The following is a 19327-nucleotide window of genomic DNA, read 5'->3' as shown; positions in this document are numbered from 1 at the left end:
GTAAAGAAAGAGCCAGGCTCTCATTCATGCTACCCTGGGAATGGTCAAGAGTAAATAGTCACAAACTAAACACAGGAAATTGTATTTTATCATAAGAGAACATATTTTTACTCTGAGGCTGATTGAACATCAGAACAGACTGCCCAGAAAGGATTTGCAGTCCCCATCCCCAGAGATACTAGAAAACTGTCTGGATATGGCCTTGATCAACCAGCTCTAAATGACTGCTTGGAGTAGGTGCATTGCACAAGAAAATTTCCAGAGGCCCCTTCCAAACTCAGCAATTCTCTGATTCTGCATTTTATACAGCTATTACACTCTGGAGGGTAAGAAGCATAGAAAGACAGTTTTTCAGCTCCAATGCTTCCAATGATGTTAAGTAAATTTACATTTGATGAGGATCTGGCTAAGAGAGCTTTAGAGCATTAGATGGAACAATTCTCATATAAGCAAAACTGGCAAACAGCATAAGAAAATGAGACTGAGTCAAAGAGACTGATGACATTTAAAGCATGCTTCTCACAGCAAGCATTCAAATTTAAGGAAGGAAAAGTGAACTAGTGATTACCATTAGTGGGAATGGTGGGGAGAAATAAAGGAGTGTTGGAGTAAGTCCATGCATGTGGAAAGATGCGAAATACCGATATCCTACACTCCCTAACTTAGCAGAAAAGCAAAAGGTTTTAAAACAGATAGCATAATACATCCAGAGAAACTGTCAGAATGCTGAAAGTAAGAAGCCAAAAGACAATGATACTTTAATGACAAGAAGGATAGGAGGAGTAAAGAGCCATTTCATCTAATTAACTGCTATTGGTTCTAATCCTTGTTCCCAATTTGCTGTCCCTTTAACATTCATGGAAATAGCTGAATGCTCTGTTTCTTCAGTTAAGGATCCAGAGATACCACAGGACTGCAGGAGAAATTCAGGGAATGATGCTAACTCAATATGAGTTTAGCTGCTGCATATATTCAAAGAAGACAGCTTCTTCCTTCCTGTGTTCTTGCTGACCTATGGAAAAAGATTGTAAATCCCTCCTGTCATTCATTTCCAAAGTTAGTATTGATACGAAACACTATGCAGTCAGCAAGTCAGGAGACAAAAATCACTTAAAGCAGCTCACTGACAATTCTCCATCATCTATGTATTTCAAACAAACTAATTATTTTATAAATTCTTCTAAAATCCTTTTCTTGTGATTCAATAATTTTTCATTGTCAAATACATTAAAGCTTATTTCTAACTCTGAAACATATATATATATAAATAAGCAATTCAGAAAGTATCAGAACATAAATTTATTTTAATGCTTTGACTTTGTTTCTCTTGATGAGCTGAGAATTTCAAGAGAATATAAAAACTCAACAAGGTAAGAGGTGATATCACTGGAGACAGCAATTTCCTTCCTTCAAGTAACTAAAACATGAATAAAGCATCATGATAATAATTTGGATTTTCCCATTTTTGATTCTGTCTTCAGAAAGGAAGAATGAGGTGAGACTGTTGGAATTAACTCAAATTAATTTTTCTTCTTGCTTAAAATGAGTGAGTTCTATGTACTAAAGCATTACCAACATAAAAATAAATGCAGTCGATCTTAATTTGACTTTCTGCAAAAAACTGTTATTTACAACAATGATGCTGGATAGATACTAGTTGATATTTCTCCCAGTATAAGTATCCCACTGAAATTTTCATAAATCTTGCTATTTTTTTACTTATTAAAGCACTAAGGTAGTAGAAGGCTCTGGGGAAGGTTTGATGTCATCTTCATAGTACAGCTAAAGGGAAAAAATGCAATCTGTGGGGGCTTTTAATATTCTTGTGTGCTTAAACTCTAAAATTATAAAATATATATAAAAATTATAACACAACTTACAGGAAATAGGAGAAATGTAAGAAAATTTGCTCTTTATCAACAGCTTTAGGTGAATCTCATTTTTCGTTAGAATAATAGCTAAAATTTGACCTCTGAGTTCTTTTCAATTTACAGGGAAAATTTGCTTTCTTTCATGAACTTTTACTTCATAAAGAAAGTAGACAAAACATCTGTTACTAATTATTATTTATTCTTATCACAGTAACACTGAAAGGCTCTCACACAAATCAGAGGTTCCATTGTACTTTATGCTGGAAAATGCATTCAAGGAGACAGACTCTGCTTCAAAGACTTTACAGAAAAGGCAGACTCATTCTTTCCTCTGAAGATTAGAGATGAGGTATTGTATCACAGAACAATCATTTCCTCTACATTATGCAAAAAGTCTTTAATACAGACAAGAATTAAATGTAGATATTCTACTGATAATCTTAATTCTTTGATTGTCCCTTCATTTTCAAGTGCAAAATACTCCCTGGATAGTGGGCCTAATCATAAAGGGTACCAGGAAGCTTTCTGGGCATACAAGTAAATCTTTTGTACCTTTTTAATCTATGATCAAAATAGAAAAACTTCTCCTAAGCTGAAGGAAGATAAAATTCATTTTAGAATTCTGATAATATGTGTAAAAACTTTATCTATTTCTTAACAATTCGCACCATGCGTGTTTGGATTTATGCTTTGTTAGGAATTAATTTTTGCACTATTTCTTCTGTGATGAACCCTGTTCCACAAAAATCTGTGTTATTGATTTCCTAATAGACTGGATATAATTGCAAAATACTGATACAGCCTTTCCTTTCCTGTATATAAGATGCCTTCAGTATGCATGAAATAATGAATAGATTACAAAAGACTTTAAATTGTCTATCGATCCTAGTGCAGTACACAGTAGCACACAAAGTTGATGAAAACTTAAGTGAAACTAAAATAAAGAAGATCCAGAGATTGAGTAGTTTTAAAACTCATAAAGTAAAATGATTGACAGCATGTTTTCTCCAACATATCCTCCAAATGGCAGAATGATGGCAGAATGAAAATATCTGAGCTTTCATTAATACTAATTTGAGGTCCCTTTTCACAACCCCTGCTGCATTAGCAGTACCTAGGAAACAAATTATGGAGGAAAGGAATCATTACATTTATCCAAAATCAAATGCAATATACTCTGCACCAACGATCAGTTGGCCAGGGCCATATACAGGCAACTTTCATGTACTGCCAAGGAGGGTGATTCCACAATCTCCCTGGACAAACTGTTCAAGAGTTCTGTCACTCTCACAGTAAAAACTGGTTTTCATCTTTCAGCAGGGTGTATTTCTGTTTGTGTATTTCTGTTTGTGACCATTGCCTCATGTAGCTTTGTGGGACAGAACTGAATAGAGCCTGACTGTGTCTTCTGCACACCCTCCCTTGAGACATTCATTTGCAATGTCAAGATTCACCCTGCTGAAGATGCTAGTCCCACTGTAAGTGCTGAGGAGCAGGCAGTGTTCAGTACCTCAGCTTTTCCTGTGACAGGAGATGCCCTGCCCCACTCAGCAGCAGACACACCTTTGCCCTAGCCTTTCTTTGGCTGATTGTGTCACCTAAAGGTGTGTTTCTGAGTTTCTTCTCATTAGGTGTTTCACCTGATTCATTTTTTCTCATATGTGATGTTTAGTCTGAGAGTATTTCCTCTTCAATTTAACCTATGATTTTTTTCCAATATGGGCACAGTATCTTATAGGACAAATATCTGGTATACTACTTTTTCAGGGTTCATTTACATTTTTATAAAAATTTGTATTTTTATAAAGTTCTAATTCTACTCCGATATTAAAAAGACTTCTTAAAACAAATCTCTTCAAGGCTGCTTTCTCTAATTCATTCTCAGGCCCCAGAGATGAAGCAATGTTAGTACATTTGTGGAAATAAAGATGCTGTGTTAAACTGTTTCCTCAGCTTTTTTGGCATGGCTGACTTCACTCAAAACTTTATCTTCTTCCTTAAGTTTTTTCTAGATAAAGTGAAGACATTCTGAAAATAGACTGCAGTAAGGCAACAAATAATCATAGGCAGATTAGAATTTTTGACACAAAAATGGATTTGTTTCACATTGCTATATCAAAAAAGTGCCTCTATTACCTCTATACAGTTTTTCTTTTTAGCACCTTCATTTATTTTGAAGTCTGTTAGAAGATTTTAGAGAGATAAATGTAGGTTTTATATATACATATATATATATATATATATATATGTGTGTGTGTGTGTGTGTGTGGTTTGAATGTAATACTTTAAAAATTAATGAGTCATAAGAGAAGAAGTATGTCAAAAAACCCCAAACTTTAAATGAAGGTAAAAAGAGGATGGAATGAAATCTACAAGAGACATAAGTTTCATATGGAAATAATTAGGAAGAAAAAGCAGAAACATTACAGAGATCTCTACGTTATTGATGTTAACAATAGGTGGGACTTCAGAAGACAGCTGGAGTTATCCTAATAAATCTGAATTTTTCCTTTAAAATTAATAGAAATATACCCCCCAGGAAAAAGATAAGCAGAAATACAAAGAATTTTCATTAAGACTGTTTTTCCCCACCAATTAAATATATAGCAAGATTATATTATAGTTGAACCATCTGCCTCATACTATTTTCTTTAAATATGAAAACATTGGAGAGTGGATCAGCTGGATATATATCTCCTTATAACTTAAATTTAGCCTACTACTTTTTTTTTTTTAATAAAAATCTCTCAAGATTTATATTGTTACATTTCCCTCTAATTACCCTTCCACTATTATTCACCATTGATTGTGGAGAATAAGGTAATGCAGTTTCCCATAACCCCTCATTACCTTTTCCCTGGACTCACTGTATTAACCTTGGTGAGCCACTGGTATCATCATCCTGTGGAAGCTTGCTAAACAGGAGCACAGCTCAGCATTTTCTCTGCAAAAGTAAGAGGCACTATTTAGCAATCACACACAAGTCCTTCCACTATCTGCCATTCGCCATCCTTTTCTTCTCAGAAGAAATTGTTCACAGAAGGAATTGCAGGGAGTACATCTCTGATTTCACTGTCCAATTATCAATATGTTGTTCAGGAACTTGATTAATCCATTTTTGAACCTGCTTGGTATTACTTTTCTCCAGGACTACCTGAGGCAACACATGCCACTAATTCACTAATCACGCTGTAAGGCACTACTTTCTTTTACCTCTCTTAAGCTGTCATCCTGCTAGTTTCAGTGAGTTTATTCAGGTACTGGGGGATTTGATGAATAACAACAGCCTTTACTACTGTCTTCATGACTTGGCCAATATTTATCATCTGTCCAGGCTTTTCTTCCAAGAATGGAAAGGCTCAGCCAGTTTGCCAATGACACCAGTCTGTGTGGTGGAGTCCTCCCTGAGGGAAGAGATGCCAAGATGCCACCTGATGGACCTCGACACACCTGAGAGGTGGGGCTGTGCAAATTTCTGCACTTGCATTGGGGCACTGCCAAGCAGAAATGTGGGCTGAATTGGATTGTGAGCAGACCTGAGAAGAAAGAGGAAAATGGGGATGTCCCATCCCTGGAAGTGTTCAAGGCCAGGCTGGATGGGACCTGCCTAGTGGAAGAAGTCTCTGATCATTTCAGGGGGATTGAAACAAAATGATCTTTAAGGTCCTTTCCAATGTAAATTGCTCTATGACTTTATGACAACTTTAATCTTTTAATATGAGACAATGTTTAATGCCCATAATCATGAGAAGTTGATTTCTCTGCATCACTTTTGACTACATTATAGCTTTTCGGAGATGCAAGGAAAAGCGCTGTATCAAGTGCATCAATGTTTTTCAGAGAAAAAAAAAGCTTGTTTCTGGTTTAGTCTCAATACGTTTCCTGATGATGCCAAATATTTTGTTTGTTCTTGAGAACAAAGTGCACACTGAGTTGATGATTTCAGAAAACTGCCAGAGAGCCCAAAATATTCCTCCTGAATTTTAACTTCCACTTTCAAGTTCACCATTTTTAAAGTATGATTTATGCTCTGTTATCTCCTATTTACTCACATAAATGATCATCTTGCATTTCTTTACTCAATACTTGAGTTTACTGATCTTTTTATGGGGTTTCTCACCACCAATGCCCACATTTAACTGCCTGAAAGACCTCAGTATTATCTGCAAACTTGAATATTTAACATTACACATTCCCTGTCTCAAGGTCATCATGAAAATATTGAATAAAAATGCACACATCCCTAATCTATAGGGATCCATACTCTTCTTCCCCCTGAAAAGAGATCTAAAATTCAGCTGTGGCCTACCCTTCATCTTGCCATCCTATTAAACCATTAGTTTTTCTCCACAGTAATAGCAAATAACTTTCTTACGTGGCCTTTAAATAGAAGATACTCAAGGATTTTAATTTCCAAACCCATACTCATTAGGTCTTCTGCCTCTCCTTTACCCGCTTGCTTACTCACACTCTTATGGAACCCCATGTTTCCTGGCACCTAACACAGTGAGATTATACCTGTGCTGTATCAAAATGTTATTCCATTTTGTAGATCACCATTTTGCAAGGAATGGAAGTCAGACTTACCCCGCAGTTCCAGGATTTCCTTTTAAGTCCTTTTTTTCTCAGATAAAAGTTATGCTAGAAACCTGGCAGTCTTTGTAGTAGTTTACACAAGTTCACCACAAATTCAGCAGTTTCCCATCTGAGTTCAAACTTATTGCTGAATGCAGTACAGTCCTAGTGACTTGCCCACATTTATTTGACATCATATCAGAAATTGGATAAAACATACAAAAGTTTTTTCTTTCAAAAAAGCTTATGGATTACTTGTCAGCTTGTTTTGTGTGTGTGGTTTGTTTTTTTTTTTTTTTTCCAGCTCCTTCCATTTAGGAATTCATCAGGGAGACATAAGTTTATGATCTGTGGTGGAAAGCATTTTTGTTCACAAACATATGCAATGAAGTTCATAAAGTTTCAAACAAGTTGGTGAGTCTAAAGAGATAAGTAGTATTAAGATTTTTTTTCTTCAGTGCAGGAGGAAATGAACCAGGATTCACACTGTCATATTAAAATAACCAAATCTCTAAGTGAAAAGGGAGATTTATTTTCCAGGTATGCTTTAAAAGGAAGCAGACACTATCTCTGCATGCTCAGTAACCTGTAAGTCTGAGGAAGCTTAGCAGATCATACCCCTCAAAGGAGGCAGGCAGTAGGTGCCTAGTTTCTGGATCCCTGAGTTAGGGCTGAATTGCTGAACTACCAGGATTGAGATACTTCTGACAACTGCGGTAACAGTGATTTAAGCATCTGGACAACTTTAAGGTCAGGAACTGAAGTGCTTACAGATTACAGACCTGTCAAATATAAGAAAGAGCTCTGTGGGAGCTCTGGACCTCACAGGTTTAGACTAAGACTTCAAAATATGCTGCTCCTCCACTTCAAGAACTTAAATTCTTTCTGAGATCCTGCCTTTGACAACTGACAAAATTTGCTTTGAGTTTACCCAGCAATTACACTTTTTTGATATAACCAAGTAGTTGTGAAAAAAATTATAAATCCCAGAATAATTTGTGCATTACAATCCTAAAACTCAATGGGAATTTTATTTGATGTTTTTGTATTGCTTAACTGTGCTTGCAATAGAATACTCAACAAAATGTATAGTATTGACCTCTACTGATTGTAATATCAGGTACTCTGATAAACTACATATGACTGTATCACACTCTGTCTGTGTCAAAGACATTCCTACAGCTTAAAAGCTGTTTTTTTCCAATATTAGCCTCTGCCTAAAGACACTAGCAATACATATCTACTAGTCAAATAGTAAATACTTGTGCACCTGTTGTAGAATGTCTCAATTTTAATATTAGCACACTTACAAATAAGTAAAATTAAAAATGCTTTTCATGTTTACATAGTCTGAATATTTTGATTTCCATTTCTCACAAATCTATGGTAAAAGTTTCTGTCTGTATGCTTCTCTCCCTGTCTTTCAATTATTCAACAATACTTTCAAGTGTTTAAATCTGTTGACTATTCTCCAAACTGTCCTTTGCTACAAAATCTCTTGGAAGTTGTGGGAGTTTTTTCTATTGTAGTCAAAGAAATTTGTGATGCAGTTCTTCTCATTTGTTTTGAAAATTTTGGAAATTTTCAATGGAATGTTAAGGACTTTCCTACTCTTCTTCAAAAAAAAAAAAAATAGCAAGTTTACAAATGGTATATTACGTATGTATGACCTGTATACAAATGCTATATTTTATATGCAGGCACACTCTTTGTATCAGGAAAGCATTTCCTTATACATTCCCTTCTACACCCTTATTTGGTTATTGTTCCTATATATGTGGTCTGATTTTAAAATCAGAATTGTCCAGTAACTAATTGCTCAGGAATATTTTTGGCTTTTCATCATAATAAGAGCCTAATATAATTAACCCATTTTAACCTGATTAACTTGAGTACTATTGCAGAATGAATGAATAAATGATAATACTGTAATTTAAACACATAATAATAGTAATTATATTATTGCAAAAATTACTTATTACCTCCTGCATTATAGCAAGACTTCTGACATTTGTTAAAGTTATTACTCACCCACCTCAGAAGAACAAACCAAATAATCAGTTACAGTTTGTTCATTAATTCAAAGTATTATAGAAACTTGAAACTCTTATGCACATCAGAAGAACCCACCAATTATTTGTTAATGAGCTCAGAATAGCAACCTGTCACTGCTGAACTTTGTTAACACAGAACATTTGCCTACAAAAAGAACTCTAACTTGAAAGTGAACATCTATCACTTTAAATCCTTGTCTAATCAGACAAAAAGTGATAGATTCTTTTTTCTCCTCATTTTTTTAGAACACAAATCTTGATTAAATTAATAGCAGACAAGCTGATAGTCTTTGAGTCCTAGGAACCATGACAGTCGTCCACTCTAGCCTCTGATATTCACACACCATAGAATACTCAATTTTAATCCATATAAGCTCATATCTCCTTTTTTAGCTAGAATATCTCTTTTGTAAGACACCGGATTTATTTAAAGTTTTCAGGCAGTGAAAATCCACAGCTTCCCTAGATAAGATTTTGTAAAGATTAATTACTTTCACTTTTAGAAATATGTACTTTTCTTTTCAACCTTGAATTTATCTTGCTTTACCTTGAAAGATCCCTGCATCTCGTTATACCTTTGCAGTAAAATTAAAGAGCTGCATTCTGCAGTGTGCATCTTCTTTGTGCATGGGCTTATACTAGTCTTCAATAGGTTAACTCTATGTCATATGTATCCAGTGGCATAGCTTCAAAATAGGTACTCTACCCTACATTTTAATAAGAACAATTTTTGATGATCATTTAAAATGTTGCTAGATCAGCATGACCTTCATATAACATTCAAATAGAGCACTTCAATATTCTTAAGGAAAAAAAATATATTAATATTCACTTTTGGGCTTTGTCTGACACTGAATCCTGAAGTACTTGACCCTAAAATATTGACCCAGTTTTTATCTACCTTCTTGTTGTATAGTTTCCATTCAATATATACTGACTGCCATATGAAAGGCCTGCATGAGCACACAGTTGACAAGACATTGGCACTAATTGTTATCACACAGAGTTGAGAAATGGAGAATTGGATCGACTTTCTATCTCAGTGAGACAGGAACAAATTCATCAAAGATTGTCCATTATCTCCGTAACTGTCAAAGGAGCCGCAGATTAGGTCAGGAGAGATCAAAGACACAGTGCTTTGCTTTCAGTATTTTCACATCCTTGTTCATATGCTGGGAGAAAAAAACAGCTCTTTGCACAGATTTTATGAAGGAAAAAAACAGTTAAAAATTAATATTTTAAAACAAGCATTTTTTAAATACTGAAAACAGAGGAAGGCCATTAAATCAAAAGCAGGTGGTGATGTGACCCAGCATCAGGACCCTGCATGGTCTGTGAGTTCCCTTCAGACTGTCTTTAACCTGGTCCCTGGATGAAACACCATCACCACATCTATATTATGAAGCATCAAACATTAGTTTCAACTTGTACTGTTATAAAGTGCACAACTAGAGCTCCCAGTTTAATATCCCCTGTTGGACATCTGGTTTGTGTGTAACAAAACTTCCTTTGGAACCAAAAAATGTGTAACAACTGCAGTTGATTGCAGGATTAACCTCAGAACTGGACTACTGCTTCATGTAAAATGTTGGAGGCACATCTCTGGAATAACACCTGTTTAGATAACTGGTCAAAGTGCCTCTAAAACAGAGAAGTATGTGACTTAGAGAAACAGTGACAAAGAGGGAACTACTCCTATTATTATTATCCCTGTCACTGAAATAGGACATAACCCCATGTGTCCTGTTTATATAAAGAAGATCTGGATGAAAATGTGAAGTTTATTCTAGCATCTAAAACTGTCCACTCAGGCACTGACAGACCACAGAGAGCAGGAAGAATCTGGAAGGATATATATATATATGAATACATAGGAATTTCTCAGCCTGATTTCAGCAGCTGTCATTTAAGGTCCCAGATCTGAAATTCAGGAGATTTAGATCTCCTGAATGGTGCCTTCAGGTTGTATGATATGTTCTAGACCTCTTGATTAAATCAGCTGTCAAGATATTCTACCTCAACAAAACACCTAAATACTCTAGCAACCCTGGACACAGCATACCATGAAGCCTTAAAAAAGATGATTTGGGAGTGTTTAAGTCATGCCCTTTTGATAGCTATTTACTGTACCAATATAAAAGTATCATAAATAACTATTACTGCCTAAAAATTCACAAGTATACTACTATTTAAAAACATGTAAGGTGACCTAAAAGTTAAGTCAGAAGACTGTGGTCATGCCCACTAGAAGATCCAAAATTCACCTCAAATAATCTATAGTCCTTGTGAATCAACATTGTCTTTGCCTCATACAAAACAGTCATTTGGAGCCAAAAGACCTAGGTTTAAAAACACTGGGGGTTTCTGCTTCCTTTTATTCCCTTTATGATATGTCATCATGCTTTTATTGCCAGTCTTAAGAAAAATATCACCAAGTTTAAAGGTCTAAACAGCATTCATTCCTGTTTGTTCTTTCCTATAAATCCTCTAGCCATATTTATACCAAAAGCAATTTGAAAACTTTTCCAGAGGGACTGCATAAAAGATGCAACCTATATAATGTTTTTATTCTCTCAGCAGATCATTTTATAATATTGAAATTTTTAAAATTTGGTTGATAACAATGTTCCTAGTTTATCTATTTGCAGGCATCAAGGGGTTCTATGTGTATAGCTGAGCAGATACACAGCATAGAATATTTACTTTTCCTCAAATAGCTCATTCCATTTCACCATGGATGATTTTGAGCAAGGACTGTGATTAGAGAGATCTGTAATTTTTATTAATGCATTCCTACCTTTGAGCTGCAAACTGACTTTCAGCTTCCTGCATGGAGAAATAGAGATGCTGAAATTTTTACATAGACAGGAATGCAACTGGCATTTACCTGAACAGGGAATATGCACTACACAGTATAGTGTCAGAGCAGATTATATCCCATGAATATTTGTGAATTATAGTGCTATCCTCTAGCACTACTGTGGTCACAGGTCTGTCAGCTGTGCCAGGAGAGCTGTTGGTGCTAAGAGGTGTAGGGAGGCAGGGGTGTTGCAGATCAAACACCGACATGTGTTGTTGCTGGAAATTTTTGTATACAGTCTCCTCTGGCTTTTTTATTCATCTCTCTCCTGTTCTGTTTGAAATAAGCTGTTGTCACATTCAAAGGCAATGTGATAAAGATGCAAGTTCACTTGTACATAGGCGTTAGGTTATGTGGAAAAAGGCTTTTCTGCCCACACAAAGATGTGTGAGGCACAGGGTCAGGCAGGGGAAACTCAGTAACCTCATCACCTACGCCTGCTCCCTGTCTCAACCTGGAGGGTTCCAGGGGAGTATCCCCCCAGTGAAGCTGGGGACGACCCCCCTCAGACTGAGGGAGGTGCAGGATCTTGTGATGGGATGAAGAGGAGGAATTTCTTGACATTGCATAAGACTTATCATTAAAAATTTAAGGGAGGAGCCAAAGGAGGGGAAATGGAAGAATCAAAGTGTTTGATGGAATAAGAATGGGAAAATAGATGAATAAGGTGATAAAAGAAGATGATCACATGTAAATAGTCATATTTAAACATTCATATTCCAGTTACTCTGTTTGTCTGCCTGGCCATGCCCTGTAATCAGCACCACCATCTGTCCTGTCTTCTTGTGTAATCCTATTTCTACTTCTTTACCTTGGTGATGGACCTGTGTGTTCTTGGGGTGGGAAGGATCTGAGTGGCAGCAACAAGAGTCAGACCATGGGTCAAAGGGACTCTGTGTCTGGGGTGCCAATAATTGCAGACACTGTGAGTGATGGTGTGTCACCAACCACTCACAAACCCCAGCAAATGTCAGACTGAACAAGTCAGGGAGCAGGATACAGGGCTTAGCAGCCACGTATGGAAGGGGACTCCAGTTTGGAGTGCATCTGAGTGTGCATCTCTGTGAGGGACACAGCTACTGGAGGGACCCAGAGGTCAAGGCTGATTGCTAGAGACCATGGGGTCGAGACCAACTGAGAGAGAGAAATAGAGAGAGTTTTTGTGAGTGATGCACAAGCCACTCACTGGGGAGACTGAGTGTCTAAGACTGGCTACAGAAGGGCTCCACAGTGCAGCTGTCTGTGTGTCTCTGCATCTGTGTGTGCAGAGGGAGGACTGGGGGGTGGTACCAGCCTTGGAAGTTGTGTGCCCAGCTGCCAGAAACTAGAGAGCCTGGGATCCAGAGGAAGCTATTGCACAGACCGAGTGTCCGAGCCTTGCTGTCATAGGGACCCACCTTGCAAATGTGTATTCATTCTCATTAATGCATCTTCATCCTTATCAGGAGGGTAAGAGGATGAAGTCACATGCGCTGGGATTTTTTTCGATGCTGAGTGTTTCTGTTAATTTTGGTCTGTGTAGCTGAACATGTCTAAATATAAAAACTCAATTTGTGAATTCGTGCCCCCACTACGAATGCATGTTCACCTCTAAGAGGCCAGAAGATTCAGCAACACTAACCATACCTGGCTTCAGCAAGTAGACAGAGAATACGATTAGCAAAAATAATTTATACATACAAATTCCTCTTAAAAATAATATAAAAATAAGTATAAAGGATGCATAAATAACTTGTTACACAAATAATCGTTAAATATTACACCAGTTACATATTCTACTCTGCGGCACTTTCAATGTATCATATAGAAAATGCATATAAATCCAAGGCAAAAATAAGGGGCTTTCAAGAGGGAGGTCTATTCTCTGAGTTATCCCCATTTAATTTGTACAACAATGACCCTGTAGCTGGTATAGTCAACTGAATCAATATCATGCATATTTGAAATACAACAAAGATTAATATATAGATGTATAACATTGAATAGCTCAAAGGTTTTAAAATTAGAAAGGGCCAAATCCTGTTACTTCCATAAAGTTCTCTAGACCAGTATGTATATGAGACAGGCAGGATTTGGCTTACAGTCAGCATTAACATTCAAGTCTGATGAAATCAATAAAACTGCTGCCTACAATGTAAATGCATGGAAAACAGCAATAAAGACCCCTCCATATTGAAGATTACTGCCATCCCAGCAGAACTAAAGGAAGTGATCATGTAAGCACTAAGTAACTTCATGCAAAGTGGAACAGATATCTCTACATATCTAGAGGTAGAATTCTGGGAGTTGGGGGTGGGGGGGAGGAATTCAACCTCACTTCTTTTTAACTAAATAGTAAAGCAAATATTTTAAAACTGTATTCAAATTCCCTTAATGCACATCTGAATGTACTTAGCACTACTTCAACAACTACAAAGGAAAAGAGTTGTAGCTTTTGTTTTCCAAACTGAGCACACAGAGGTTGAAAACTGTACAAAAACTTGCATTCTCTGCAAGCTTCAGTGTAACTACTGAGAAAGCAGACAGCACCTCATAGGATGACCTGGTATTCCATAACACCTGAATAATATTACATTGCATATGTTCAACCTTCTTGGACATTTCATACTCTGCAGTAAAATTTACTCCCACAGGTAGTTCTATTACAATCATTAGATTTTTTTCACATGAATGCAGGTTCAGTGGATGCGGAAAATTAGTTTCTGCCTCAAGTTTTCTTGTTACCATAAGAGTAAATCACACTATGCTAGCTGAATGTAGATTCCTGTCATTTAACAGGACAAAGGTTTAATAAAAAACATTTATTTATTTTTATAGTTCTTTTCAGGTCGGCAGAAAGTTTAATCAATATCTACAGATTAATTTTCTCTTCTTCTTGATATAATATCTGTTTAACATGCTTCCAGTTTTAAAGCTTAGAATAGAAATGACTGCACCAGTTTTATCACTACCACAAGGTCTCCTGTAAACTACTTAAAGCCATTCAGCCCAAAGTCATACCTTCCAGCTACAGTCACTTAATGGAGTCCAAGTTTAATCCCTTCTCTGCAGCCAAAAGTGTTTCAGCCCACCAGCCTTTTGGCTCAGTCAGCAGGCACCTTTTGCAGTCCTTGTGCAAAAGCTGTGAGGTGATGCAGAAGAGGATTCAGGATTTCTGCAAACACAGAGAAGAAAACCCTCAGATCAGAACACAAGGGAACTGCATTCCCAGATTTGCACCAGGTCCTGTTTCTCCGCCATGCCTAGTGACTGATGCCCAAAACCACTCCAAGGTGGGGAGTCTGTCCCCAGCTGGTCCCCCCACAGCTCTGTGCCTGCGAGCTCAGCCCTTTGCGAGGAAACAGCAGAGAGGGGGCTCCTCCATCTGGGTAGGTTCTGGGGGCACGCTGCCTGTGCCCTCTGCCCTGGCCAGCTGCTCTGTTCAGAGCACAGACCCAGCCTGCTGCTTTGCACCATGCATTAGAGGAAAAATGCCAATAGTTTCTTGGCACCCCGAAGATAATGTGCCTAAGTCCAATTTGAAGCTGTGAATTTCTACTTCACGCTGACAGCTAAATCTAGGAGAAGGTGAGATTTCAGGATATGTTGTTCTTACTCCTAAAACCATTTGGAGAATTTGGACTTAATCCTCAATGAATTCACATTCTATTACAATTCTCCTGAAAACCCTGAGAAAGCTTTTTGTTCACTAATTGAGATCTATTTTAGCTCTAGTAGTTGTAAAAAACCATCTATGGAGCTGAGGGCTTCTCTTCTCTAGTTAGAGGTTATATTTAATATTCTGGTCAGTTGTCTTTTGCATATGGATTTGCTAGATAACAGAGCTGCCACATTACTTTAATCCAAAAATTAAAAATAATCATCTACTTTGTAACATTTTAACCATTTCACTTCCCCAAGTGAGAGTCTTTACACAAAGGATTACCTTCTTTCCTATTAAAGCAATTGATGAAGAATTCTGCACTGCACATAAGGTATGGCAAGCACTACTTATTTTTTCTACAATCCAAAATACTGCTGCAACTTAAAAAAACATTTATAGCAGATTGTAACAGGTAAAATGGAACATTGCTTTTGTTCTTTCAGGCTTTGCATGCCCTCAGGCTAGTGATTTACTATACATCCACAATTTTTAGAAGCACTGTCTAAATTTGATATAGCTTAGTCCATAGATGTTCAGTTTCAAACAAATCAGTTCATGTTTTTGGAGATAATTACCTGTCTTTCTATTTGCTATTGTTGTTTCACAAAAAGGATCAACTTTCATTTCAGAAAGGAAGACAATTTCAGCTCTACTGTATCAAAGAAAAGGAAAAAATAAACCTAGCATCTGTACTACTAGTTAACATGTCTATAGACACAAAGGATTTCAAAATTAACTTTTTTTATTTTCAGAATGAAGTTTCCTAAAATTAAGCAGCAGTAAACAGTAAATGTGAATTAGGACAACACAAAGAAAACCTCCATGCAGGAGGTGGTGTTTCCTTCCCAGAATGCTCTATTTGTGATACTTTATTACTTATAAGGTTTGAAGATTCCAGTAATGCCATTTTGCCTGCACTTAATCCCTAAAGCTTGAGCAGTAAGAATTGGGGTTAACACTTACTTCTCTAGCTAATTATTGTGCCAAAATCAAGTAGATTAAAAGTAGCCTATTTTGCCAGTCAGTTTTTGCTCATGTTTAGATCTATGGAACTCTCATTGATCTGTGGAACTCTCATTTTGAATTGATTTTGTGCATCAGGATTACTGAGTCTGGTTAGACAACTCTGGCTTGAGTTTCATTCATTTTAAGTCAACTGTTATGACAGTTTGCAATACTGCTGGCTGCTCATCAAATCCAGTTGTTTCATGTGGAGTTGGTATTTTAAACTAAAGTGATAAGTAGTGAAATTTTCATAACATCAATACAAATGCTACTGCTAGTCTTTTGACAAAAATGCTTAACCAGAATTCTGGGATTTTTGGGCTGTTCTACTAGGACGATTAAAGTCTATTTTTGTTTTAATCTTATTTATGCAAAGTGACTTCTAGAAGAGCACTGGAAACTGAGACGCTTTCTCCACTGAAACTTTTTTCAAAAATTATGAATTTGACAACACAGTAAGTTACTTGTGTGTTAAGCTGACAGATTATTTTGCTGGATGTATAGGACAAGATAAAGGCTTCACTGAGAAGAGGGTCTCTTCAGGTATGTAGTTGCAAGATACCATTTCCTTTAATTTTTGGAATTGTAAGAATAACAGCTTGTACCACATCTGGCCACTTTGACAATGCAGCCTAAAGGACTCAACATCCATTTACATCCAGATCAGTGAGCATCTAGGGAATTTTGATTTCCAACTTAAAGCGTAGAAAAGGATATCTGACACTAAAAAGCAGACATCACATCATGTTCTGTGTGAACCTCATTGCCATGGTTTCAGCATGCTCTGTACACACCTTGGTCAAGGCTCCTAATTGGCCCTGAATATCACTTGGAGTTAGTGGTAAATAGATGTCTAAGTGTCTCAGACTGAGAAACTCTTGGCATACAAAGAGATCAAAACCTGACATGACCACCACCTCTCTACAATATATTTTACACTCAGTACAAACTTGCCTCTTTCACAGCCTTGCAACAGTAGTAAGCTTTGAAATCTATAGCTTGTGTGTCACATAGAAACTAAAAGGATCCTTTAGTTTGTAATTTGGATGTGAGGACTTGACAAATATGTAACAACTTTTTCCTAGATAAAGCAGTTTCTTATGTTTTTTGATATTCTTACCATTAAACATGAGGTGAAGTAAAAAGTATAAAAATAGACTGATCAGCTGATTTTATTTCATTTCATGCTTTTCTGTGTAAAAGTGCATTGCAGTGTCACTATAACAGAGCCTGTGAAGGTGTGTCATGCTAACATAGCCAGTATCAGCACCACCACTAATCTTATCAGCAAGGCTTCTCTGGCAGCCTCCTTTCCTACAGTAATTGTCATAACCCATCTGTTCAGAGAGGGAGGCTGACTCACATATCTGCATGCTTATTATGCTGCCATCCTTCAGGGTGTCACCACTGCAAAGGATTTGAAAGCCTGAAACAGGACCAGGCAACCCCAGCAGAACCCTGCAAACATTTACATACAATCTTTATGCTTACATGGCGACGCATACAAAAATTGGAAAGGAAGCCAGTAAGTATATCAGGGAAATAAATACCTGCTCCAAGGGGAGCCAGCTGAGAACCCATAGCTGCAAGCCAAGATCCCTGCTGTTTTCAAATAGACCGGAGGAAGAACAAAAAATGTACAATGCACAGACAAGATGATGTCCCTTCTGAATTTCAGTAGCTGCCTTTTGCACTGACTTGAAACAGCTCACTGAAAGCTTTTCAGCACTACAAACAATAGTGTAAAGGCACTCTGTACTACTGTGCTCCTTCTGTTGGTATGCCAGCATGCAATAACAGTGTCCTGTGCAGCCCTGATGATGCAGATGTCAAACAGCAGAATGTTATCACCTCTGGTATCCAAGGCAGACAGGAGAAGCCTACCAGAATAACTTGCAGCTCCAATTTTAGCAATGCCCATGTTGAAAAGTGACCAGTCATAAAAAAGGATTACAACTTAACCATATAGCATGATATGAGGTATGTAAGTCTGTTATTGGCAGAGTCCAAAAAACAACTCTTAGTACTTGCCTTGTGCACAAGTACTATAAGCTGGGATATTTGCAGTCATTCATTTCTGGTATTTATATGCTCAAATTTCATTTTAGAGTGGAAAAAAAGGTATTTATGTATCAGTGGAGAATATAGTTGCTAGCCACTCAAATGTAAAGTTTACCTCTGTTTCTTTGCTCAAATTGTAATCAAATGTTTTGAAAGGTTATTTTAAAAAATTATAATGGTAATTTTTAAAATAAACAAATTTTTATAAGAAAAAGTTTCTTTCAAAAGTATGAGGATAGTATAATTATAAATAATTCTATTATAATGCTAATTGTTTAAATGTTAAACTTTTCTTTGGTAGTTCATTGTTTCTGTAAAGATGCACTTTAAGTGAAAAACCTGTTTATTAGTCCCACACAAATAAATTCATTAAAATATGTTATGGTAACACAGACAGCTAGAATTCCTCATGCTTGCTACAGAAGAACATAATACTTTTTTTGATTTTTTTTTTCCTCAATGACAACAAATTTAACATTCCAATCAGCTACAGTTCTATCAAATGAGCACTAGAGACAATGTATGTAATAATCCTTTTAAAATAATGGTTTACTAACAGCTATACAATATTCTCAAAAATAATTGCATACTTTTTCATTTTAATATGAATAACTAAATTTAGAAATATTTATTCTTTTAATATGAGGATGTCTTTTTTTTTTTTTTTGTAATTTATATAATAGTGGAAAAGTGATCCTATAACTTATAAATTTCTTAGTAATTTTGGTACAAAGTCCTATTACAAATTTCAGGGATTTTTTTCTGGAAAATTGTCTCTGTACTGCCTGGAGTTTCTTTCTGATAGCTCTAATCACCTATTCACATACTAACTCACCAAAATGAAAATTTCCAAAACATTTACCACTTATGACTCTTCAGTTTCCACATCCTTAAGTGGGGTTGTTTTAACCTGGACTCCTTCATGAAATAGCCAAAAATTTGAAGCCTTGGAAAAACTCAATTGGTTTTTACCATGAACTAGTCAGAGGCATCTTCATAATACATGCAAATCAGGTGCCAGTCATTTCAGAACTATGTTTTAATATAGCCACTGTAGACATTCAGATTTGCTAAAATGTTCCCACATTGGGCAGCTAATCAGCCTTCTGATTCATAATGTAAGACATTTTCAAGTTTTCCTAATTTTATTAAGGCTGTTCTAAAGTTTTCCTATTGTAACTTTATAATATTTCCTGGTCTATACTGCATGTAACACCACCCAGTAAATAGATAATTTTTGACCACAGTCAAGGTGAGG

General features: G+C 36.5%; 1 long non-coding RNA gene across 1 annotated transcript in view; it reads right to left on the bottom strand.

Moving 5' to 3' along the window:
• LOC131083964 (uncharacterized) overlaps positions 1–19327 on the bottom strand; it is a 39555-nt gene that overhangs the window by 19757 nt on the left and 471 nt on the right. The window contains exon 2 of the long non-coding RNA XR_009114497.1: positions 14361–14514. This is a non-coding gene — a long non-coding RNA (uncharacterized LOC131083964). The remainder of the gene's footprint in view (positions 1–14360; positions 14515–19327) is intronic.

Source organism: Melospiza georgiana, chromosome 5 (assembly GCF_028018845.1).
Source record: "Melospiza georgiana isolate bMelGeo1 chromosome 5, bMelGeo1.pri, whole genome shotgun sequence".
Taxonomy (NCBI): domain Eukaryota; kingdom Metazoa; phylum Chordata; class Aves; order Passeriformes; family Passerellidae; genus Melospiza; species Melospiza georgiana.
The sequence above is the reverse complement of the archived record's forward strand: the minus strand, read 5'-3'. Positions and strand labels throughout refer to the sequence as shown.